General features: G+C 41.0%; 1 protein-coding gene across 1 annotated transcript in view; it reads right to left on the bottom strand.

Annotated features, from left to right (window-relative positions):
- The window catches only part of LOC143151594 (uncharacterized), a 188,655-nt gene that overhangs the window by 106,050 nt on the left and 56,063 nt on the right, over positions 1-26,542 (bottom strand). Inside the window, exon 2 of the mRNA XM_076320905.1 lies at positions 5,211-5,284. The gene's annotated coding sequence lies outside the window, so the exon portion shown is untranslated. The remainder of the gene's footprint in view (positions 1-5,210; positions 5,285-26,542) is intronic.

The following is a 26,542-nucleotide window of genomic DNA, read 5'->3' as shown; positions in this document are numbered from 1 at the left end:
GTCAACTCCAGTTGAAAAATTAACGTTACCTGCGATTAAAAAACTATTTTCATCCACAGTTCAATACAGTTTTATAAAACAGATGTTGCATTATCGAAGACAATTGTAATACCGATAAGTGACGAACGTAGGGTTTACGGTTCTAAAGTTCCTGTTACGAGCGAAAGTTCAAAAACGCTTCGAATGACTCAGGATATTGTTCACGGTTTATAATCTGACCGTGAAGGACGCTTTACAGGATGAACAAATCACCATTCTATGCCGGGAATGATCGTTAAATTATCGATAATGTTCACGACAATGCGTCGTAAAGGATTCTTCGCGAAATGCCTGTAATTTAACTCGTCGAATTCGCTTTGAATCGCGCGATAAAGTTGTCGTTAAAAATATGTGGTTCCGTTGAAAAAAGAAACGACAGTAACCATTAGGTAGGTACTAACGATTTGAAAAGAATTCAATTCCAACGTCACTCTTCCCATTTTGACACTCAGAAGGTAGATAGCATGACGTTTGCGTTTATGTCACGTTTCTAATTTTATTATGTCAAAATTAGCCGCGATATCGACTCGAATTCTTCGCTGTTCGATGCACGCACCCCATTAACGAATCGCTTCAATGGCACCTAGACCACTGTGTTAAACCGAATAACTTTATTTATTCAACCAAGGAAAGCAGTAGCATTTTCCTTAATATTTATATACAAATTTCAATACGATAAATATATAGGTATCTACTGTCTCGAATTCGTATTCATAATTTCATCTTAGTATGCAGGGTATTTGTTTCGTCTCGATACGGTGAAATATTTCACAAACAGCCTGAGGTATCAAAAATATGTATTTAAAAAAGCCATTAGTTACAGAAAATGACGTTATACGATATAAATCATTTTTCCACGTCCCTCTATTCTAAATAATATTGGTAAAAACATTTTTTTTAACAAGAGATAAAATGGACATCCTGCACAGTATTTACTTTTAGATTTAACTTTCAGGATTTAATAATAGTACATTGTTTAAACTGCTTTTACACGACAGGTAACGTTATCTTTTTCCATTGTATTTTCTCTCGTGACTATACGCAATACAGACGCATTATTGTTACTATTGTTATCAAAACGGGTATGCGTCCCAACGAAATTCACTGTTTTGAAAATATTGGTTCAAACAACCGAGAAACGTTTATATTTATACGTTTGGTTAGCGGAGATCTTATTTCGCTCGAAGCCATTCAGGAATTTCTGTTGCGTAGGTCGTAGTAACCTACACATCACACGCCAACCTAATCTTGTATCACCGGTGTGTAAAAATCGTACACAAGGCGAGGTTCCGACCGAGTTTGTTACGAAGTTAAAGAGCAAATCTATTGTGCAGCTTCCTGGAAAAGCGTTTTCAAACTGATTCGTTCCCGCGTTTTTCCATCGATAGAAACTGCGTTTTTTTTTAATTCGAAATGCTCGTTTGACAAAGAAAACAAGACGAGCAGAATATTTTTTAAGCAGAATATTTAATTGGTCATCTATCTATTCGTGAAAAAGTAATAGGTTGCTCTAATCTTCGACAACGTTCAACCCTCTACAATCCTACTTGACTCTAATATCACCATAGATATAGTTACCTATTTTTCAAGAAAATTGGAAAAATGGTATGAAATAACCACCTTGAACAATACTTTGCTGATAAATTATAAACATTTTTTAAATATGACATCATGAGACTTTATAAAGATGGAGGAACAAACAACTCGTTAGTTAATCAAATGGACTAACCATGTCCATTTATCAACACTTACAGTAAAACATTGATAGAACGTAAAATATTATAATGTGTGCAATATTTTTAACAACTTTGTTACGGGATCTAAAACGAATACAACGAGTATACTCTATTCTCGAAATACTCAAGTACTTAAAATACTTAAGTACTCGAAACACTCAAGTACTCAAAATACTCGAGTACTCGAAATACTAAATCATGAATTAATGTGTTCATTTTTCCTTTACGAAACTTTAGTTTACTCTTCTTTTACATACACTTTAAATGTGACAAGGATGTATTCATTTGTCCTTTTCGTACACTTTAAGTGTGATAAATTTGCGTTCGTTTCTCCCTTGCATACACGATAAGTGTGCCAAAGATACATTCACGTTTCCTTTACAGACACAAACTCACTTAACTATTTCCCCAGGTACACTTTAAATGTGACAATCATGCTCGGTTAATCCTTCCTTTAGAAACACTTACGTTACATTGGGTTGTTCGAAAAGTCATTTCATATTTTCCCTAAAAACGAAACACGATTCTCTCAAAGTGTACAAACATTTTACTAAATTACATACTCTCCATTTTGTAATACAAAATAACATTCCAAACGACCCGATACCTCGCGACTCGTAGCGCGAATTGTAATGCTCGAGGAATTTTCGCGGTTGTCGTTTCGCCTGGTTCGTATCCACCGTCGAATCGTCGATCGTCGATCGCTATTCCCGCCGATATTTCGTTACGGGGATTACCCCTGGAGGTAACATCGACCGAAACGGTAAACAAGCGGTCGTTGAATGTTTAATAAGCGTTTCGTCCGCGTGGAGCGAGGCGATCGAGGTGTGGGCAGACATTGGCCTAAAAATGAGAGAGGTTCCATTGCCCCGAGGGAGACGCCAGAAAACAGAAAACGTGAGATTTATCTGAATAATCTGCATACGGGTAGGCAACGTGTCCGTCACGCTCGCGTCCCGCATACCTATCATATCAGGCCGGAGCCTCGTTTTTTGCGCGCAGTAGCACCGTACAATGCTGCCGATTTCGTAAGTGTAGCGTGGCGATCGCGAAGTGTTCCAGCGCGTTTACGCGCGTGTGCCGTAGGAACTGGGCCGAGCATCCGCTTCCTTTCAGCGATTCCGCGTCGCGTGGCTCTCTTATCGGCTACACCGACTAACCGCTCGCGGACTTTTTATGGGAATAAGAACCTGGGTGACGGAACCACGTACAACTTCTCGACGATCCCAACGATTCAAATGGTAATTACTGGCGGGAAGAGTCCGACCAGACAGAAATTGTTACCATCGGGCCGCTCGATCTTTTGTGGATACAAGTTGGAAATATTTGGGAGATACGTGAAATTTTTTCGAATTTCTCGCGAAGATTTTACTTAGGTGTCAAATAAACGTGTACTTGTAGAAATTGAACTTTGACGAACGAATGGTCGATTCTATAAGTGCAACAGAAAGTTTTGTTGGTAACGTTCTTTGGGTATTCGATCTTTTGTAGATTAATGTTGGAAATATTTTGGAGATACGTGAAATTTGGCGGATTTCTCGCGAAGATTTTACTTAGGTGTCAAATAAACGTGTACTTGTAGAAATCGAACTTTGGCGAACGAATGGTCGATTCTATAAGTGCAACAGAAAGTTTTGTTGGTAACGTTCTTTGGGTATTCGTTTTTTTGTAGATTAATGTTGGAAATATTTTGGAGGTACGTGAAATTTGGCGGATTACTCGCAAAGATTTTACTTAGGTGTCAAATAAACGTGTACTTGTAGAAATTGAACTTTGACGAACGAATGGTCGATTCTATAAGTGCAACAGAAAGTTTTGTTGGTAACGTTCTTTGGGTATTCGATCTTTTGTAGATTAATGTTGGAAATATTTTGGAGATACGTGAAATTTGTCGGATTTCTCGCGAAGATTTTACTCAGGTGTCAAATAAACGTGTACTTGTAGAAATTGAAATTTTGACGAACGAATGGTCGATTCTATAAGTGCAACTAAAGGTGTGATTGTTATCGTTCTTTGGGTATTCGATCTTTTGTGGATCAATGTTGGAAATATTTTGGAGGTAAGTGAAATTTGTGGCACTTGTTAAGAAGAAGATATTAATAAATCTTAAAAAAAAAGAACGTCGTGTGTATTCTTCTATCGATAGTAAAGTGTAAGAACGTTGTTGAAAAGAGAATTCTACCGAATCGAAAATCTAAAAGCAAGCCAACGAGTTTCGTTAAATTTTAAGCATTCGTTCCATGAATTTGGTCGAGTCTACTCTTTATTCTGTGTGAATCGAGCCGGCATGATTACGCTTCCAACCATGATCGCTTCCTGCTTCGACCAATACTGCGAGACATCGATTTATCAAATCTTGCAAACTAAACCGTGAAAGGTCATTTTTTAAAGCAATGCACAGCTCTCGTGCTCGCGTTATTAACAGTCTTTTATTTTCCACTTCAGTTAACTGTAGACACAGAGTGAGTCACTGTGGCTTAGCACCTTAAATAACTTCTTTATTTTGAAGATAACAAAAAAAAAAGGCCCGAAAGAAGGAAGGTACGGAGAAGGATGGAGCACGTAGAATACTTGAAACGAACTTTTTATAAATGTCATGGTTTTCAAGATTACGAGATTACCTTGACTCTTTCAAACGAAACACGATACTTTTTCGTGCGGTCGTTTAAAATCTTCAAAGCTGTGATACATGGAACGAATTATCATCGAGAATTTAATGTGCTCCATTGAAAAGGTGATACGTTGCTTTTGATTTTCAAAACGTTGTTCCAATTTTGGAAGAAATGCTACGTTATCGGTGCACAAAGTATTCGAATACTCGAGAGTTCGATTACTCAAATACTCAATAGTCAATAGTCAAATATTCGAATACTCGAGCGTTCGATTACTCAAATATTCAATTCGTAGTATTCGAATACGAAAATATTCGAAGCTTATACGTAATATTCGAGTACTCAAATATTCAATAGCCAATAGTCAAATATTCGAATACTCGAGCGTTCGATTACTCAAATACTCGATAGTCAATAGTCAAATACTCAAAGAGCACAGTAGTATTCAACTACTCGAGTGTTCGATTAGTCAAGTACTCGAATAGTATTCAACTACTCAAACATTCGATTATTCAAGTACTCGAGTAGTATTCAACTACTCCAACGTTCGATTACTCAAGTACTCGAGTAGTATACAACTACTCAAACGTTCGATTACTCAAGTACTCGAGTAGTATTCAACCACTCTAGCGTTCCATTACTCAAGTACTCAAACACCATTCGAACACTCGAATGATTCCACAAAGAGAAATCGAATAAATAATTCAAGCCCAATTCGAACCCACGAAACTATATTCGCGTACATCGATCTCGTACATCGATTCGAATACTCGTTCGCCAAACTCTCCAATACATTCCAATCTCCGCCACATTGTAAACTTACTTGAAAGGGTTAAACCGAGCCGGTCGCGCGCATTCTTCGCCAGTCGTCGTCGCAGCCGTTCGGGTGATCGAAACCTGGAAAGAAGAAAGAAAATCCATCCGTGACTTCGATATTTTCGATACACTTTCACCGACAATGAACAAAAAAAAAAAAAAAGAAAATAAAAATCGTTCATAGTTCCCGTTCGTGGCCGTGATCCTCCAAGTCGGAGCGCATCGAACACGCGTGTGCCCTCGCGCTCGCGCCTATATCGCGCGCCGATTTATTGCCGCGTTGAAATCTATCGGCGTCATCTGACGCGGTGCATTATGCATTCGCACGCAGTTTCGCGGATGGTATCGCGAAATTCATCGAAAATAGTCGAACGTATTCGCGGCGCGAGAACACTGGCAAACGAACGCGGGGAATCCCGTTAGGGTACGCGGCCAGATATGGAACGATTCGGACGAAACACGGGAACAACGCGCAGCGGCCATTTCCTCGTGCCTCGTGTTACAGATTTCAGGGCAATGTTTCAATCTGACGCAGCTTCGCGCTATCGCCGTATTATCGCTATTTTACCGCGAGTTTTTGCGCTCGCTCGTGCGCGAACGGAACGCGCGTGAAACCCGAGAGTTAGACGAGAGACGAAATTTATCAGGGGAACGGGCCCGCGTGTCTCTACCTGCGTTAAGCACGTATACGTTGCACCGACAGCCTGCTTTGCATTCGATCCCGTTAAAAGACAACCCGGAGATCCTTTCGCTTCTGGACAAATTTAAATTGGTCCGCGTGCGTATAAAGCTGAATCTACGACCGGCTCGCCGAAGGATCTGTCGGGTTTCCAGCGCGTAGAAAGCGGCGTGGACGTTAACCGATAGATCCGCGAACGAACCACCTTTCCACGGAGGTGTTCGCGAATTAATAAACTCGACCCGGAGAAATATATGGAAGAGGAGTTTTTTTTATGTTTCTAAATAACTTTCCTCTCGGAGAGCCCGGCCTATCGAGGATAATTTACACGGAGCTGTTTCACACGCCACGCCGAAGTCGGATACAGAGGAGTTCGAGTTAGAGTGGAGTAAGTATCGTCGAAATTCGCGATGAGAAGAGGAACACGATGAAAACGGGTAGCTGCGAGTGGACAGATCGTACGATGAGAATAATTAACACGTGGAACGATTTCGAAATTTTTTTGAAAATTACCCTCGATCACACGCAACCATTTTAAGTGAAAATCATCTCTCTCTCAAAAAAGATTCTTGCTCTCGGTCAGCTCGAGATCGGTAATTCTTCAGACGATCGCTCTGACGATCTATTTTTCTGTATTTTCTAATCTCGAAACCGTTACTCTTCCAATTGATTCGAGTTACGAATTTTGCTTCAATTCGACGAATTACTACACACGCATCGAAAAGCGATGAAAAGAATTTGGATGAAAATGTGCTTCATTTCACCTTGTTCCCGAATTATAATTCTAACCGTACTTTAGTTATTCTTAATGGATAAATTAGTGACATAGGATGTAATAGGATCGTGACTACTTGTGGAATTTTTCGTATTCGAATATTCGAGTAGTCGAATGCTTCGAGAATTCAAGTATTAGACGAATATAATTCGAATACCATTCGAATATTTGGTGCATCGATCAAGTATCTCAATATTCCTAGTATTCGAACAGTGTGACTTGGACTGTAAATAAAATTTTTTAAGATCACTTTTTTTAAACTTTATTTTCACTTAAGATATCCTGCATTTGGTACTTTAGCAAAGGACGTATACAGATTCTTCGAATGTAGAAGGCTTCGGACAATTAGACACGGTGTTGTACTCTAACGAACACTTAGACTGTTAACTACATAAGACTCTACTGACATAAAACGACGTTACATCACTCACTGCACTCATTCGAAGTGCAGCAGTTCAAGTGTACGAATATTTTCTTATTTGAACAATGGAATGCCATCTATTCGAGAAATGATATTCGAATACTGAAATATTCGAAGCTTATTCGTAGTATTCAAATACCAAAATATTCGAAGCTTATACGTAGTATTCGAGTACTGAAATATTCGAAGCTTATTCGTAGTATTCGAGGATTAAAATATTCTAAGCTTATTCGTAGTATTCAAATGCTAAAATATTCGAAGTTTATTCGTAGTATTCGAGTACTGAAATATTCGAAACTTATTTATAGTATTCGAGTACTGAAATATTCGAAACTTATTTATAGTATTCGAGTACTGAAATATTCGAAGCTTATACGTAATATTCGAGTACTAAAATATTCGAAGCTTATTCGTTGTATTCGAGTACTAAAATATTTGAAGCTTATTCGTAATATTCGAGTACTGAAATATTCGAAGCTTATACGTAATAATCGAGTACTGAAATATTCGAAGCTTATTCGTAATATTCGAATACTGAAATATTCAAAGCTTATACGTAATATTCGAGTACTGAAACATTCGAATCTTATTCGAATCCTAACAGTCAGACACTGCACTCTATCGAACCCCAAGACTCTTAACTAATCGTTACCCAACGAATGACTACACGCGCAACGAAAAGCAATTTTTACCAACGACATGGTTCGGCAGGGTTGGGCAGTGGAGTTTCGAGGTGCATCGAAAACGGTAAAATTATGTTGTCCGGTGTATCGAGACACCATCCGTAGCCGGGTAAAGGGTGAAGTTTCCCGAAGCTACGAGATAATAGCACCGAGACTCTCGGCCGACGCTCCTGAAACCGATGTTATCGCAATTCCTGAGCCGTTTCCTTCGAGCACGCTCGGAGAAAATCATACGTCCACGGGCCGTAGGAACGGGCGCCGCGCACCGAAGATTTAAAGCGTCTCTAAAAAATCTCGGGTACTCGCACAGTACGTAGGGTACACCCCGCGTCCGAGCACGATCCGCTTCCATCGTGGTGTACCAGCTCCGAGCCACTTCATCTCGCGCGGTATTACAAATTTCTCACTCGATTACTCGGGAAACCGACATTAACGTCGATCCGGGCAATTCTCGCGCACCGCCCGCCCCCACCCCCCCACCCCCCAGCGGAAATCGTTACAAATTCTCGAATCACGAACCACGCTCGAGGACTCTATCCCCGAGCTTTGGCAGAATTTGCATCGCGTCCCGTTAGAGGACAGCGATCCCAGATGCAGCGCGCCGGCATAGTGAAACGCCTACAACGAGACACCGGCAATCTCTCCTCGATGTACGCGCACACTCTGCCTCGCGGAAAAGAGGACTGACTCGGTGCGAGCGAGAGAGTGACGTGGGAGGGGGGAGGGACACGGAGAAAAAATAGTTTCCCATACGAATATGGAAATAGCGGCGGATGAAGTGCACCTAGTTTGCGCGCATGCATGCGTGAGCTGCACGTGGCGGTGCACGCGCGGAAGAACAGCCTTCGCTTGCTCGTTGCTCCGCGCACCACCAACACCACCACCACCACCATTTTGATTAGAAATCGGCGAGAGACCGTAGAAACGTAACGTTTCGTATCGTATCGGGTTCCCACTTTTGTAATCGATGGACTACATCGCGAACGATTGACGATTAGAACGTTGCATCGACGATCGGAGAGGATTTCGTTCCGGACCGACACGACCGGCGAGAAACATGACGTCTGGACAGCGTCGAACTTTGGATCGCGGACGAGGCATCGAGAAAGGTGTATTTTTATTCCAGAGGGTGGTGTTGCGTGCGAGAATATTTATTTATTTATTTATCTCTCGTGTGCAAGGTCGAGAGTTTAAGATCGAGACTGGTCGAATCGTGGTACGTACTGGGTGTCTTAAAGGATCATTATCGGATCGAAAATTTTGTATTTTTATGCGAAGGTAGATAAAGGATTGTAGAGTAATGGATGAATACATTTTTCTGTAGCGAGAAAACTTTCTTACGAGGGAATGAATTTTAAGTTTAGGATTAAGTTGGGTTGATGTTGGATAGAAGAGAATATTTTTTAGGGATACAAACTACGCTCAAGGTTGTACTCGAAGTATATATTTAGTTAAACGTGTAAAAATTGAACGTAGGTCCGAAAATACATTGAATATGAAAAAAGGTGTACGACAAGTTCGAATACACCCGGCAGTGAGTCACAGGCGATGTCTCCGAAGCCGCACGGATATTTATAAGATGGCGATTGGGTGGTAAATGGTGCCCGGTTGACGTTACCGGGGTGCTTCGTTATCTCGATTGTTTTCCTCCGTATCCTGGAAAGTAGCCAGTTGCCCGGACCACCACTTTCATTTTGACGTATTACACGGTGATATCTCAAGCAGCGTGTCGTCAAACTCCCGATGAAGCTAACTACGATGATCATGAATCGCGTAGACGGTTCTCCGAGGGGACGGCTAAATGTCAACTAAAATTGCCTCACGATTTATCATCTTGCTCCGAACAGAAGTAAAAAGTTTTCCGATCGCCAGATCCGGCGTAGAGGAGTTCCTATAAATAACCATCTTCGATAACTGTCAATGTCTACGAAGCGTCTTGACGTCTTCCTGAACCTCGAGCATTGAATGGGAGCCGATTCGAGCGCGCGAAAATTCCGTAGAACTTACTTTCTCGTCAACGAAGCCGTCAATAACCGTTGGAAGGCTGCAACAATTAGAAACTACAAGGTTTTCTCCGTCTGCCAGTCAATACGAAGTAGCTCGCACGCTTATTGACCGCGCGGATCGCTATACACCGCGCGGTGCACGTCGAGTGCGTGGCAAGATCCGCGATTCCCGTTGAGTATTTAACCACGGATACGCAAAGTTCCAACGGGCTGCTGTACGATCGAAAGGATAAATCGCGCCGACGTACGACCACCTAAGTGAACGCGAGTAATGCTCGCGGAATCGTGAGCGTGCAGTGACGTAGTATCATTTATCTGGAGGACACGGTTTGCCGAGCGCGGCGAGGGGATGCTCGATAAACTGTGTTATTTATTGCGCTCCTAATGCGCAAACCGCCGGATTATTTTTTTGCACGGCCGAGTCGGCGCTCGGGGAAAAACTGTTTCGCCGAGCGGGTATGATTTATGGGGAACGATGCTCACGCGAGCACCGTGCGATTCTTTCCTTTGCAATCGGTTTCGGGGAACCACGTTGAAACGCTCCGTCGGGCTAACTTTCTTTGTATGCGATTTCTCGTTAAGCCGTATACGGACTTTCGGAGGTCCGGAGTATCTGCAAGTGGGGACTCCTCGTTGAATTTCTTCTGTATTCGAATATTCGAGTAGTCGAGTATCTGCAAGTGGGGACTGTTCGTTGAATTTCTTCTGTATTCGAATATTCGAGTAGTCGAGTATTTGTGAGTAAGGATTGCTTGTCGAATTTCTTCTGAATTCAAATATTTAAGTAGTCGAGTATTTGCGAGTAGGTATTGCTCGTCGAATTTCTTCTGAATTCAAATATTTAAGTAGTCGAGTATTTGCGAGTAGGTACTGCTCGTCGAATTTCTTCTGAATTCGAATATTCGAGTAGTCGAGTATTTGCGAGTAGGGATTGCTCGTTAAATTTCTACTGAATTCGAATATTCGAATAATCGAGTATTTGCAAGTAGATACTACTTGTCGAATTTCTTTTGTATTCGAATATTCGAATAACCGAGTATTTTCGAGTAGGGATTCATTGTTGAATTTCTTCTGCATTCCAATATTCAAGTAGTCGAATATTTGCAAGTAGGGACTGCTTGTAGAAGTTTTTCTACATTCGAATATTTGAGTAGTCGAGTATTTGCAAATAGGGACTGCTTATCGAATTTCTTCCGCATTTGAATATTCGAGTAGTCGAGTATCTGCAAGTAGGGACTGCTAGTCAAATTTCTTCTGCATTTGAGTAGTCGAGTAGTCGAATATTTGCCCATAGGGACTGCTTGTCGAATTTCTTCTGCATTCGAATATTCAAGTAGTCGAGTATTAGCGAGTAAGGACTACTCGTCGAATTTCTTCTGCATTCGAATATCCGGAACAGTCGAATAATTCAAACACTCGTCGAATACAATTAGAATACCATTTGAATATATTGCACACTAAAGTATTTGAATATTCGTAGTACTTGAATAGTGATGTGAACGGTAACTCGCGTTTTATGAGTTCATCGTTCTTTTTTAAACTTCGTTTTCCATTAAGATACGTTACGTTTACATGTTTTGGCTGCTAGCAGTTCGAAACTATCGCCCGCGATGTTGCGCCCCACCGTATATCAATATTATATATCACGAGACACGTTACGGAAATAGGTTATTGTGTTTGTACATGTTTGTACTCGTGCAGATTATCGATCATCTCTTAAGGATCGTCGATTTCACTGAAACGATACATTCGTACGCGTGACCCGATAACCGGCTAATGACAAGCTATACTATTTAAATACATCTCCGTATTTGCATTATTCAAACGATCCAACTATACGAATACTTTCATATTCGAATAACAATTTTCGAATACAATAATATTCAAGCGAAAATATTCGAATAATAATTATTCGAGTAACGACATTCGAACGATAATATTCAAATACACTTCATCCGCTACACACCACTACTTACAAAATACCCAAACACTCCCCACTATTCTCCCAGCGTACTGGTGTACAAATTTTCAACAAATTTGTATGTCTTCTTTCTAATACAAAGTACTTCTCTCTTACCATTCTTGATCTCAACCAACAATTCCATACATTTCGCGCACAGTTCATTATAAAAAAATATCCAACATTACACCTGTGCACTTCCATTCGTCGATTCCATCACCAATGTTTCGCCGCGACCAAACTGTTAACGAATTTTCTCCAAGATTTTCCATTATGTACACACACAAACCCAGTGCGTCGTTTAGTGAATCCGCGAGTTGTCCGTTGGTCTCTTTGTTCCTTCGCGGTAAATATTTACCGGGAGGAGTTTTCGTGTCGTTGTCAGAGGACGGAGACGCGTACGTTGAAAATCGCGGTCATCGGAGCGGCCTATTGCGCAATTACTCGATCCTTAGCCAGCAAGGCAAGTGGATCTATTCGCGAGGCGCGAGATGGCGAGATTAATGCGTCGCGTGTATTCACCGCGTAGTAAAGGACCGGCGTTAATTCAAAGCGACCGGCGATCGTGGCCGCGCGGCAGGTACCCAGATCCTCGGATAGCCGTCGGGAGCATTTAACCGCAATCAACTAATTTCTCGATATATCGTCGCGCGTTCACCGCGTTCACACCTTCGGGAATCTGCCGTCAGCCCGGCGCGAGCACGCGAACTTTGTTTCATCGGCGAGCGAACCACCCAGAATAACGAGGCTGATTCAATTACCGACTCACCGAGTAGGTATAAACTTTCCGAACCGTTCGGACGATCGCGTTCTACTTAAATGATAACCGACGATGGTTGCAAAACTGTTTACACGGATCGGTCGAAGAATTCCGTGATTTGGAGAATATTAGGTTGTTCGATAAGTTTTTTAGGTTTTTTCATTGTAGAAATATACTATTGGGGTGCTTGGAAAGTCGTTTCGTTTTTCTTTGGTGAAAATGAAACACGATTTTTTTGGAGTGTGTAAATATTTTATTAAGTTGTATATTGTCTATTTTGGGAAACGAAATCACTTTCCGAACGAGCCAATAGGACACTTGATCGAACGAGTGTAAATATGCGAACGAATCGACGAGTCTACATGAAAATTTATTTCTGAAATTTTATACATGTTCGTCGGACAGTAGTATCATTTTTGGAAAAATAAAACGTGGAAAGTAATACCATTTCTTATCGATCGACGAAACTTGGAGAAACTTATTATTATTCGTGGAATGAAAGATTGTTGCGCTAGGATAATTATTATTTAAACGAGAATCTGCTCGTGCGAACGATGAATCTGCGTACCTTGACTCTAGATCAATCTGCAGTAATGGCGGTAAAAACTACCGTGAGATTATTAATTATTTACGAAGAGTGGTCGAGGAATTCGTCGATTCGAGCTGGTCGTATAAAAAAGAAAGTCTACCAGAGCAATTATTACTCCGTTAACAGTGTGTTTTTCTAACCAAAGAATCTACTCACCTTGACTCTAGATTAATCTGCGGTAGCGGCCATAGAAATTGCGCCGTCTTAAAGCTATCAATATTGTTGACTCGACCCTCACGCGAACAGTAACTGTCTATATTATAGAACATTGTAGGTTTGATTTACGTTAAAGAAAACACTAATACGTCACAATGGAACAATATAATGCATTATGCAGGATGGATCTCTTAACCGAAACAACTCATTTTTCGTGTAACTAATGAACCGGACAACTATTTTTTATGCATTTTTCTAAATATAAATTTTCAAGATCACCCTCAATTTTTCTTCTTCAATTGTGGGCAAAACAATTACAGGATTATAGGTAAAAAATTTAAAAGTAACCTTCAAAAGGTTACCTAACCTAAACAGCTCATTTTTCGTGTAACTAATGAACCGGACAACTATTTTTTATGCATTTTTCTAAATATAAATGTACAAGATCACCCTCAATTTTTCTTCTTCAATTGTGGGCAAAACAATTACAGGATTATACGTAAAACATTTAAATGTAACCTTCAAAAGGTTACCTAACCTAAACAGCTCATTTTTCGTGTAACTAATGAACCGGACAACTATTTCCTAATTTATATTTCTAAATATAAATTTTCAAGATCACCCTCAATTATTCTACCCTCTAATTTTTCTTCTTCAATTACAGGTAAAACAACTACAATATTACACGTAAAAAATTGAAAAATAACCTTCAAAAGGTTACCTAACCTAAACAGCTCATTTTTCGTGTAACTAATGAACCGGACAACTATTTCCTAATTTATATTTCTAAATATAAATTTTCAAGATCACCCTCAATTTTTCTACCCTATAATTTTTCTTCTTCAATTACAGGTAAAACAACTACAATATTACACGTAAAAAATTGAAAAATAACCTTCAAAAGGTTACCTAACCGAAACAGCTCATTTTTCGTGTAACTAATGAACGGGACAACTATTTCCTATGCATTTTTCTAAACACAAATTTTCAAGATCACCCTCAATTTTTCTACCCTCTAATTTTTCTTCTTCAATTACAGACAAAACAACTACAATATTACACGCAAAAAATTTAAAAGTAACCTTCAAAACTTACACGAGAAAAAAACACACCAAAAATTAAAAATCGAAGATCCGTTGTATCAATGATACAAAAAAATTAAATTACTCGAGATGATCCATCCGTAGACATAAATTAGTATTTTCAACAAATATTTCTCTACAATCCTTACTGTACTTCTCTAAAGATGACCCAGAAAGAGTCTGAAGCGTATCGAATAAAAAACAATGAAACACTTACATTGTTTTGCGTGCAAGAAAAAAGAACAACCGGTACATTTGTTAATAAAACAATCCGTCGAATATTTTGCAACGTGTCGAAGGATCATACGAACATTGGATGCACGTCGGCGGCCTTTGGTCCGGTCCTGCCGCGCACGCGTTCTTATCGCCGTGGGAAAGAATCCACGTGTATATAAAACAGTCGCGTTGTTGTTAAAGAAATCGCGCGAATGTCGGTAAACGGCCGAACGACTCGACGAGCAGAATGGAGGCCTCGACAGGCGCATCGTTTTGATCGCGTGAGCTCGCGTTAATCGACAGCCAAAGCTCTCTCGACGTGCCACTTCGCAGCCGTTGATCGGTATTCAAGCGATTCCCGTGGAAACGGGTTCCGCGCTCGCTGGAAAAACTATTATTAATACCGGCGCGCCGAGAATTCGCATATTTTCTAACGGAAAATACGACCGCGTGGAAAAAATGCGTCCCGACGAAAGTATTGAGCAACGTTTCGCGGCGCCGTTGCGATCGCCGTGACTCGTGGGTGTGTATACCCGGTGCACCGGCAAGAAATGGGTATTAAATGTACCTACACGTGTATATACGTGTCCACGTACACGTGTATATACGTGTGCACGTACACGTGTATACAGGTTGTTTCATAATACGCGGATCGGTCGAATCGTTCGCGGATGAGAAACTATTGTCTCGCTCTTGTTGAAATCGGTCCAACGGTACGATAACGTTAACAGTTTTGGGACACGGAGCAGTGTTGGCCGATCGTGCATCTGCCGGTACCAGTCAGAGAGGCTTGTCCAGCAGATGACGTGTCGGACGTGACGTTATGAATCGATTGGATTATCTGTTCTAACTAATTACACGTGCACTGGTAAAATATCGAATCATTAGTGATTGTTCGAAAGATTGATAGCGTCAGGTGTAAGCTAGGCTAGATGAGCTTTACTGATGAGTTCAAGTAGCAGATCCGGAACGAAAGGCAATAATGCCCTTTGTTGCAAAAATGTTAGTTATTAGAGGAGGAAGAATGGTTTTCTTTTTTTTTTTTTTATTGTAGTACACCGAGAACTTCTGAGAGGTAAGTGACACGATCATCTCTCAATCTTCGAGAGGCCTTGGTGGGAGATGAACTTCAACGGTGGATGAGAGGAACAAAAACAATGTAAAGGATTCGTATAAAAATGTGCCTTATTTCACCTTGTTCCCGAATTATAATTCTAACTGCACTTTAGTTATTCTTAATGGATAAATTAGTGACATAGGATGTAATACGATAGTGACTACTTGTGGAAGTTTTCGTATTCGAATATTCGAGTAGTCGAATGCTTCGAGAATTCAAGTATTCGACGAATATAATTCGAATACCATTCGAATATTTGGTGCATCGATCAAGTATCTCAATATTCCTAGTATTCGGACAGTGTGACGTGGACAGTAAATAAAATTTTTTAAGATCACTTTTTTTAAACTTTATTTTCATTTAAGATATCCTGCATTTGGTACTTTAGCAAAGGAAGTATACAGATTCTTCGAATGTAGGAGGCTTCGGACAATTAAACACGGTATTGTACTCTAACGAACACTTAGACTGTTAACTACATAAGACTCTACTGACATAAAACGACGTTACATCACTTACTGCACTTATGCGAAGTGCAGTAGTTCAAGTGTACGAATATTTTCTTATTTGAACAATCGAATGCTCATCTATTCGAAAATTGATACTCGAATACTGAAATATTCGAAGTTTATTCGTAGTATTCGAGTACTGAAATATTCGAAGCTTATTCGTAGTATTCGAGTACTGAAATATTCGAAGCTTATTCGTAGTATTCGAGTACTGAAATATTCGAAGCTTATTCATAGTATTCAAGTACTGAAATATTCGAAATTTATTCATAGTATTCAAGTACTGAAATATTCGAAGCTTATTCGTAGTATTCGAATACTGAAATATTCGAAGCTTATTGGTAGTATTCGACTACTTGTAAACTATTCGAATATTAAATTATTCGATACCCAGGCCTGTTACCGATATCTTGTTACTTGCCTTACCGGTTGTTTCCCCAGATAACTCACAGGTACGGATGTGCAAATGCAGCAGCCTATTTTTGTTTTCATTACTTGCAACGTTTACGCAAAGTCTCGAGTATTTGCATTTACACTCGTCGCGTTATCTGTATGCTCGTTGCGGTGGCTCGGTGCGCGCACGACCACCATTGTTGTGAATGCGTTAACCGGTCACTCTACTGTCAATTTCTTGAGTAATCAATCGAACGAACTATCGAAAGATGTCCCATTTAATATTGGACGTTGTGCTTGTTTTATGTACGATAATTCACATTTTAGCCGAATGACCAGACAGTTCAACCACGAATGATTTCCTAACAAGTATCCATTCGATTTTTACTTTTACACTCCTTTGAAATTAATTGTTTATTCAACACCTATGATGTTGGAATATATTATCAATTTACACGACAAGGGTGTCAATGAATATTTATCTTCTCTTGTTATTACAAGTGTCGAAATAAATTTTCAATTATTCGGTATTCTCGAGCAACAACGATCCAATATTAATTGTTATCTATTAAGAAACCGACGCCTTGGTAACATGATGCAAATTTATACACAATAATAATTATGCATAGTAATACACAAAGAAAAAAAGTTACGAAAAATAATACTAATTAAATGTACCCACGTATTGCAGTCGTCCATATGTAAGAAAGTAAACGAAGTAATTTTCCAATATAATTAACAATACCTGTTATACATCACTGTCGAGGATCGAAATAAAGCGCTCGAAACGTTTAGGAATAAAATGTTTAGAAAGACCCTATCCTCCATGTGTAAAAACAATATACGATAATATTCGTAGCATGAAAATGTACAAAGCATAACGTAGTCGTAACAAACAGGACACGTATATCGATAGTTAATATAGGAACCGCAACGATACATATTTTCTTTTGTATGGTAGAGTATCACGTTCAGGAGAAGACCACATACACATGTTCCAAAAGGTTCGACAAAAATGAACGATTTGTTACTCCTACATTGTACTTCATGAAGCTTAACGATTACCTCCTACGCATTATTTTTATCAATTTTCTCCCCTGGAGCGAGTTCTCGACTATTCGTACGATCGCAAACGCACGTATCCTAAAAACGTTCAACGAAACCAAGCGCTACTAGCGCCGTACTTCTTAGCGTCACAATTCCATCGAGAATCTCAACGAACCGTTCCCATCGTTTTCGGGTCCACGTTACGTCGAAGCCGCGTTATGAACCACCCTGTATATTTGAGCTCGGCCGAGAAACCAGTATTTATTGCAGCCAGGCTGGAGCAGCCGGCTACGAGCGCGCTGGTAAATCTAGCACGGTATCGCGTGAAGCAACTGGCAAGTACACGAGCACCTAGATATACACGTATAAATATCGGTACCATCGGCTCCGGGGCAGCCGCGCGGGCCTATCCGCGCGCAGCTGCACCGGTAGTTTGCAACAGATACTTCGGGAGCTACTGAATGTGTTTGCGGTAGGCCACCTCGAAGAGGAAAGCGTGCTCCGCTTGGGAAGGTATTTTGATGCGTGCCGATCCTCGTCGAACGGTACACTCTCGTTACACAATTGCCTTCCCGCCGATGAAAGAGGTGCGCGCGTGCGCGCGAGCGCGCGCTCAGACACACAGGACGATGCGCGTTTGCCCCGAAATTGCCCTCTTCCTTCGAGGCAAAGTTTTTTTCGAACACTCTTTGACCACGACCCACTGCGAGAAGTGGCGATGGGAATGATGCCAAATCGGTATCATCGACACCAATCGGTAAATTACAGTCCATTAGCTCTCACGGTGTAAGGTATCCACCCTGTTCAACCGCGAGTAGCTAGTTCTATCGCTTTTAGAAGCGACGTGTGTGAGTGATGCGCACGATATCGAGACTCCATTGCGTTTTCGTAGTAGCGATGCTGTTAGAGGTTCGTGGGGTACCGAGGACTGACCAATAGTGAAATTAGAAACTAATGTGGCTAATCTATTCTACTGCGAGGAGCTAGAAAGAATACTGGTGATGTTCACTATACGAGACTCTATTGAGTTTGCCATGGTAGCGATGTTATTAGATATTCGTGAGAATGAAATTAGAAACTAATGTGGCTAATCTCTTCTACTGCGAGGAGCTAGAAAGAATACTGGTGATGTTCACTATACGAGACTCTATTGAGTTTGCCATGGTAGCTATTCTATTAGACATTCGTGAGAGTGAAATTAGAAACTAATGTGGCTAATATATTCTACTGCGAGGAGCTAGAAAGAATACTGGTGATGTTCACTATACGAGACTCTATTGAGTTTGCCATGATAACTATGTAGACGTTCGTGGGATGCTGATTATTGACCAATAGTAAAATTGGAAACCAATGTAGCTAATCTCTACTACTGCGAGGAGCTAGAAAGAATACTGATGATGTTCACTATACGAGACTGTATTAAGTTTGTCATAGTAGCGATGTTATTAGTCCTTCGTGGAATACCGAGTACTGACCAATAGTAAAATTAGAAACCAATGTAGCTAATCTCTTCTATTGTGAGGAGCTAGAAAGAATACTGATGATGTTCACTATACGAGACTGTATTAAGTTTGCCATGGTAGCGATGCTATTAGTCCTTCACGGGATAAGGATGTAGCGACCAATAACGAAATTAGAAACTAATGTATCCAACCTGTTCTACTACGAGGAGCTAGAAAGAATGCTCCTGGTGATGTTCACTATACGAGAGAAATCTTTTCGTCGATTGGGTTTCCACGGTAGCGGTGCTATTAGTCGTTTATGGGAAACGAAATCCCGACCGATAGTGAAATTAGAAACGCGCCCACCCTGTTCTAGCGTGAGGAGCTAGAAAAAATCCTGAGCGATGTTCACGATATACGAGACTCCATCGCGTTTTCATGGTAACGGTGCTATTAGTCGTTCATGGGATACGAAGTTCTGACCCAAATTAGAAATTAACCTGTCCAACTGCTACGAGGAGCTAAAAAGAATACCTATGGGTATCGGTTACGATACGAGAGAAACTTTTCTCTCGGTATATGGTAATAGTAATGCTCGTCGTGGTTGTGTGCGCGAGACGATTGTTGAAAAATGGTGAAACAAAAAATTCAAATATTGTTCCAGAATCTGAATTCCATTCGGGGTGAATTTCTCCAGCTGTTCGGTGTACGCTTTGATTCGCGTGTGAAAATCTTACAATTCGCGGCACCGAGTCTCTCTTTGTACCCTCGAGCACTGTGTCATTCGGACTCTACGTCCGCCATATTTGTAAACAACGTGTCATTGGTGCACCTCGACCCGTACATCCTACCCTCCAGGTTTCTCATCGAAGGCTTTCTAAATCGTTGCTCTGCGCCATTACTTCCAATACTGTTTCAGAATCTGTAAAATGCACGCACTGCGATCGCGGTGCATTGATATCTCGGTCTCGGTATCGGTCGAATCTCTGGACAAATTCGAATACCAGCCAGGTTGAACGTTTATATCGTCGAGATCGATAAACTTTGTTCTCGAACTCGTGGTTCATTAATATTCTTTCGTCCATTACAACGGAAAGTCCGTAGGTTTTGCTCAATGAAAGATGGAGCTACATTCGTGTATTCAATTACTGTCTACCAACGACCGAGAAGCTTTTCATTTCCAGGTTTATAAAAATTTATTAGCCGTGAACCGGGCTACGCTTGTACGGCATAAACGACTTCTTTAAAACCTGGGAATATTTTGCCATTGAATTTAATTTAACGTGACGCGAACGAATCACAGTCGGAGAGTGCTAGGTTCGAAGAATACCGGTGATCAGAAATTGACCAATTCGATTTCTGAATTTCTTCGGAGTCGATACACGAAACTGCGCGTTACGCTACCGAGACGAAGGGAACTCCGTTACTATGGGCGATTTACGACCGTTTTCCACCGAGGAATTTATTCACATGGTCTAATAGCTGGCAGTGGACATCGATAGCCTCGTTGGGTCAGGGAAGCTTGCAATGAATTATTCCTCGCGTGTCCCACTGGGCATAGATCATTATTTCTTCGGAATGCAAAGACTTTTTCAGGGTGGGTCCTCGTTCCTGCCTCGACACTGTCGTTTTCGAATAACGTTATCGTAAATCGACTCGTTCTGCGTTACACAACATTACAAAAAGAATTTTGTCGACGAGTAACGATGAAACATCTGAACGTAGATTGCATCACTTTCGTGAAGGAAAGAAGAGAAAAAAAATAGATAAATAGATTTCTCAAGTAGATTTCTTCGATAGATAATATTTGTTAAATAGATTTCTTACAATAAATGGACAATGATTTTTAAATAAATTTCTTTCCACGAGGTATAATTACATTCTCTTTGGATTCTAAAATTAACATTCCTCGTCAAAATTAATTGCAACACTTCATCTTCGACAATGCATTTTCACGCAAGAAGGTACACATTCGTTCATAAACGATTAGGCTGCTTTAACCTTTTCATCGCTGAATTAATCAGTGGTAGGTAATGTCTCTGGGTGAAATTAATTTCTGCCTGTACACCTGAACACAGAAAAATTGAACAAAGTCTAACAAAATTTTCCACAACGCTCACTTCATGTACCTGGTGTTTTCTTAAACTCAACCACCCGAAAGAATATTGTTCACCTCGGTTAAAGTCGAGTAATACTAACCAAAATATGAAATACCAATTAAAACTTACTTTTCACGAACTTCGACTATCCAACTGTCTACAGAACACAAAAACCACCAATGTTACATCATTGAACAAAATGAACAAGTAAACGAAAGATTGCTCACACCTAACCCAGACCTACCTAGATCGACTAGAAAACCTAGATGTGAAATTCGCCTAATAGCTATCCTAGGCTCGTACATCGATAAACGATTGTTCCCCCGAGTTTTGTACCGGATCGTTAGCTCGTGCGGGGCAGTTGGCCAATATCCGATATTGTCCCATCTTGTTACCAGAATTATGCCGAATACACACCTACGCGTTCGGCAATTAATTAAGCGGGGCAGATACGTTTGGAGAATGCTGCCGAACGAGAAAACTCGATCGTCGATCCGCTGCTAATTGGATCGGAGTCGTGGCGGCTGTGCACTTAGCTCGTGCATGGTGATACGCGCTAATGCACCGATTCGCGCAAGACAGCGGTTTTTGCCCACATGCCTGGCAGGTACAACATACGTACGTGTTCGACTCGATCCTAAGTGCTCGCGCGGCACAAACCTACAAACGAATAAATCGTGCCCAATGGTAATAATTATTTGGCTTCCCATCGTGATCGTAAATCAACGTATTGCGAAATCAACACGACAAAAGGCCAGGAACGATTAGCCGTTGAACGGTGTTGGGCGTTGTTTAGCGAAATTTTTGCCCGACCGGTCGTGTTTCGTTGGCAACCGCTCGGCTTTACTCGGTTCGTTCGAACCTTTCGCGCAAATTAGTTTAAATATTCCGTGGAAACGTATCGGAAACAACAACCGTACCGTACGCGCCAATAGAGTCGAATCTATTAAGTCGTTTCATAAGTCCGCTTATTTGAATAAAATTCTATGTCAGAGCTGCGTGGCTTGTTTGTTATGCATGAAAATGTTCCTATTAAGAACCAGCAACGGATAAAAGTACGTGTTTACTTTTGCTCGTTTTGCCACGCCATCTTCGCCGCTAATGAAGCACATCAGGACACGGTTCTACCTGTTCGAACCATCGGACGACCATCGGTGGATTGTGATTCAACCTTGTGTACCGAAGTCGATCGAACGAGTGGGAACAAACGATTATTATTTGAAAATTCATATTAAACACTGATTTTTAAATTTCACCAAAAAGAACACAAATCGAACATCGATGAGATTTCAATGTATTTGTCCCGATGTTGGGACAACATTTATCGAAATTCAGATTTCAATGTATTTGTCCCGATGTTGGGACAACATTTATCGAAATTCAAATTGCAATGTATTTGTCCCGATGTTGGGACAACATTTATCGAAATTAAGATTTCAATGTATTTGTCTCGATGTTGGGACATTTATCGAAATTCAGATTTCAATGTATTTGCTCCGATGTTGGGACTACATTTATCGAAATTCAGATTTCAATGTATTTGTCCCGATATTGGGACAACGTTTATCGAAATTAAGATTTCAATGTATTTGTCCCGATGTTGAGACAACATTTATCGAAATTGAAATCTTCGAGCACTTGTAACGTTCGAAATCGACGATGCGCTTTTCCAAAGAAATCGACCTCTACGAGTGAAATGTAAATTAATTTAGCGACAGAGAAAGCTCGCGCAAGAAGATGGCCGCTCTGCAAACGTACGAGTTTCGCGTATCAGTGGTCGCCATCCTCGAATAAAGTAGGCACAAGACGAAACGTTGAAATAATTGTATAGCGCAGAGTGTCGAGGGCCACGATTTTATTGGGCCATCATTTTCACAAGCCTCGTTCGAATAAAATGTTTTCATCCGGCGTTTCGTCGAATAAAATTACTCGTAGGGACGATAAACGGCGAGTACGTTATTCGAATTACGAGTGGTGAAAAAAAAACAAAATGAAAAGAAAAAAAAATGATTCGAAGAACCGTTTTTTATTCGAGGCACAATTTACTCGTCACTGGGCGAACACGTCGGTTTTTATTCGTCAGCTGTATTTATATTGAATGAAATTTCGCTCCACTTCCGGTGCCCGTGGGCAGGAATGGAACGCGCGCGCGCAGAACGAACGATCTTGCAACGGGGACTGCAATTATCCCTCGTTACGAACGAACATAATATCCTCGTTTGTTTTCTCGATGAATCGACGATGTCGAGGCGGGGCCGAAATCAGAGAAAGCGAGCCAGCTCGGACCGACGCTCGGACCGACGCTCGCTAGACGCCGTTTAATGGGAAACTCGAGTCTTTTCAGTCACGGGAGGCGTTTTTCGCATTTCTCCGGTTCGATACTTTCATCGGTTTCGCGTGTTTTTACGCGGGGCCGCGGCTTTAAACTTGTCTGGCTTGTAACAGATAACGCGAAACGTTTTAAGTGTCCGAGCCGGGATAGATAACGCGAAACCTTCCGAATGCCGGAGCCGCGGTAAATAATCCGCGACGTTTAAAACTTCGACGAGATAGATAGCGAAAACGTTAGCGTTTTAATAGACGGATAAATATCGTTTCCACGATTGATAAAGAGCGCGAGCCGCCGCGGTTCTAACGCGTACGCGAGCTTCGATGGTTGAACGAAGCGAAATTGGCTTCGTCTGTCACCGACTTGTCCGCGGAAATTGCTAATAAAAGTCGACGACGGCGATAAGTCGGCGTCGAGAACGCGGGCTTCGAGAATCTGAACGCGCGTTACCACGTCGCGATGTCCGAACTGCTCGAACTATTTCATATTTACGGGTATTCGATAGCCGCGAACGAACGTCGAATATTCGAACGCTGAATTTTGAATATTAGATCGCTTCGAGCGACATTCGAATACTCTTGAATACTAGATCGCTCAATTTTGAATATCAGATCGCTTCGAGCGATATTCGAATACTCTCGAATACTCGAACGTTCAATTTTGAATATCAGATCGAAACGAGCGATATTCGAATACTCTCAAATACTCGAACGCTGAAGTTTGAATATCAAATCGCTTCGAGCGATATTCGAATAGTTAGACACTAAATTTTGAATATCAGATAGCTTTGAGCGATATTCGAATACTCGAATGCTAACTTTTGAATTTGAGATCACTTAGAACGATATTCGAATAATCGAACGCTAAATTTTGCATATCAGATCGCTTCCAGCAATATTCGAATACTCTCGAATATTGGAACGTTAAATTTTGAATATGAGATTGCTTCGAGCGATATTCGAATACTCCTATTAAGATTTCGAAATCTCTTATCTCGATATTCGAATACTCCTATTTAAGAACGCTAAAATTTGAATATTAGATCGCTTCGAGCGATACTCGAATACTCGAACGCTAAATTTTGAATACCAGATCGCTTCAAGTGATATTCGAATACTCTCGAATCATTTACTTTGCGCAGGTATTCGAATAAACATCGAATATTCGAACGCTGCGAGTAAACTTTGAATATTTTTAGTATTCGGATATCATTCGAATGCTCAGGAATTCGAGTATTATTATTCGAACATTCGAGGACACGTTTACGTCGTTGTTCAAATATTAAACGTACACTTTTTAAATACACACCACGAATATCCGAATACGTAATCGATACGCAGAATATTCGAACCCTGAAATTTTCAAATGGTACTCGAATAGTACTTCAGTACTTGAGTATTCGAGTATTCGATTATATTTCCCGAATATTCGAATCTGAGACCATTTTAGACCGTCTGTGTAAAAACCATCGCAACCTGTTAGTCTCGACTTTGACGCGAATGTTCATAAAGAATTCTCAAGATATCTCGACGTAGGAAGGACAAACTTATCAATTAACAGATAAAACGAAATATCATCCACATTCAACTTTTCTGTATCGAAATCTTTCGTACGCTAACCAATTACAATATCCCAACCGAGTCACTCGTTACTTCCATCCGACATACCTGTACCTTTCTCGCCGAAACGTTACATTTCTATATATACATTTAAATGTCTCCAGAGGCCCTAAGAGAAGCGTACCGAGCCAAGATCGGCGGCGAGGCCGCAATTATTATTAATAAACCGCGTGCAACGATGCTCGCGCGAATTGCACGAATAACTCGCGGAGACACTTACGTCAGGAGAGGAGAGGCGCGTCCAGGTTCCAGCACGAACGACAATTAGGCAGGAACGCGAGGATTTCAGAGAGGCTGGCTGGCCTAGAAAACCAGCTCGGACCGTGCGCTACGCGCGGGTCTAATTGCTAATTAGTAATTAGTAGGTAAGCACCGACGGTCCGTCGAGCGGTGCTCTTCGCAACGAGCAACCTAAATCGAGCCGGGCGTGCACGGAGCTGAGAAACGAGCGTTTTCGGCCGGACGTCCCCTTACGCAACGCCGTGCCGTGTAATTATTCCGTTAATTCGGCGAAGAGATTTCAGCGAGCTGAACCCTCACGACGCGACCGTAACTCGGTGAAAATGGCCGACGCCGAGGAAGAAATTGGCTCCCGCAATGGCGATCCGACGCGTCGCTCGGTAAAGACAGTGTTTAGGCCAGTGGTGCGCAAACTTTTTTACACGGACGTATTAAATAAATACCGACCGACGAAATTGTTCCTCCCTTAAGTATTTACAACGATGTTGTACTTATTTTATTTAGACCTTCCGGAGGAAGACGATTATGGACGATATTAGTTTCTCGATGGTTGGTTCTCGGTGGAACGTTTTGTGAAAATATTCATTTGAAACTGAGAAGTTGAACTAAAATAACGAAGTTATTCTTCGTGTTGTACGAGTGACTGTAGTATTTAACGTAGGTATGAAATATTAAATATTTAAAAATGGTGTTTTTGATTGCAGTTTCTCGTAATCTTCTTTGCGAGTAAATAACCGAACAGAATGTAAACCTGTTCGAATTATCAGGGTGTGCAAACTTGTTCCCCCGTTGGAGTCGAACAAGATAAATACGAAGCGTAGAATAATAATTCAGCTGGTAACGATGTAGTTATATTATTTGGACTTTTCAGAGCGAGATGGCTGTAATACTAATTGCTCGATCGTGTTGTTTAGATGCTGGTCAGGGACTTCCGTTAAAATACCTCGTGTTCGAACTCCGAAATATTTGGCGAGCAGAACGCGAACGTGTCAACGATATTAGAAACGATCGAAGATCAACGGTGCCTCGAATTATCCCCGCGGTCTCATTCGCGTGTAAAGAACCGAGCAAAAAAGAAATCATCGGTAGCAAAACGCGTATAAAAGATACTCTTTAGTTTCCGTATGAACCCGGTCGAAACGGATTACCGGGGTAAATGCGAACCCCGGGATGCTCGTGCACGCGCAACCTAACGGGTTGCGTAATTTCACTCGAAA

This window comes from Ptiloglossa arizonensis, chromosome 1, assembly GCF_051014685.1.
Source record: "Ptiloglossa arizonensis isolate GNS036 chromosome 1, iyPtiAriz1_principal, whole genome shotgun sequence".
NCBI lineage: Eukaryota > Metazoa > Arthropoda > Insecta > Hymenoptera > Colletidae > Ptiloglossa > Ptiloglossa arizonensis.
The sequence above is the reverse complement of the archived record's forward strand: the minus strand, read 5'-3'. Positions and strand labels throughout refer to the sequence as shown.